Here is a 1,139-nt window from a genome sequence, read left to right as displayed (position 1 = left end):
AAGCTTTCACTTTAGATAAAAAAATAAAATTCTGGTCTTTTACCCATAAAAAACTTATTGAAGTGAGTTCACTGCATAGCTTTACTTGACATTACAGCACTAAGGTGGGTTTAAATAGCTTGGATTAATCAAGGCAGCTTGATACCTCCCAGCTCAATGAGAAGACTCTGACGGGTTGATTTTCTAGGACCAGAGTAGGGAGTTGCAGCTTGGACTGTGTTCCTACTTCAGGGACGGGGTAGTGACTGGGCTGTCCAAGGCAGCCGTGGGCTGGAAGGCAAACCTTCCTCCAGAGTGCCAAGCCAATAGAAATGTTAATGTTTATTGTGATTTTTAAGTAAATAAAAGCCTTGTTCTGCTCCTGAGCTGCCTACAGCTCTGTTGTACAGACGAGTACATGACACTGCTGCCAAGAGCCTTGCTCTGCATCCAGGCCCTATATGGTCCTGCATCATAAACAATGATTTTCCAGCATTTTATTGCTCATGATTGAAAAGTTGGCCCAGATCTTCCTGCAGAAGAGACTGTAGAGTCCTGTACCCATTTGCAGTGCTTCCACTGCCATTAGAAAAGGAATTGCTGGTGCTGTGCGCACTGGCGATAAGGCTCAACATGTTATTTTAGGTACTTAGAAAGAGCTATTCCTATTTCTGATGTGGCTGGAGCCTTCTGGTATGAACGTCTAGCAAGTTTGTGGAATATGATAAATGAGATTTTTGTATTTCCATCTCTCCTGACAACGGAAAGAAATTTCTATATGCAAACACATTTTTTTAATTATAGGTCTGACAGCTACTTCCATTTCCATCTCCCCCGTCCATAACACGCTCTGGGGAGATTAACCATGTTGCCAGACGCTGGCTCATAGCTCTCCTTATAGCTGAAATAACAGCCTGTGCTTCTAGCATTAGGGAGGGTAGCCAGATACCTTGTAGTCTTTCCTTTAGTAGAAATTAGCAGAAGCTTCCAGGAGATAGACAGCAATATACTTGGTACATCCCTCAACATTTTTAACTTCATAACACATTCCATTAGAAATTCACATCCTCAGTTGACAACATGTCAGTCTGCAAAAGTGGTCAGGACTGTCATCTCTCCACTCCTGAGATGTCCTAGTAACTTTTTCTCCTCTCATTCAA

This window comes from Taeniopygia guttata, chromosome 12 (assembly GCF_048771995.1).
Source record: "Taeniopygia guttata chromosome 12, bTaeGut7.mat, whole genome shotgun sequence".
Taxonomy (NCBI): Eukaryota; Metazoa; Chordata; class Aves; order Passeriformes; family Estrildidae; genus Taeniopygia; species Taeniopygia guttata.
This window is presented reverse-complemented; position numbering follows the sequence as displayed.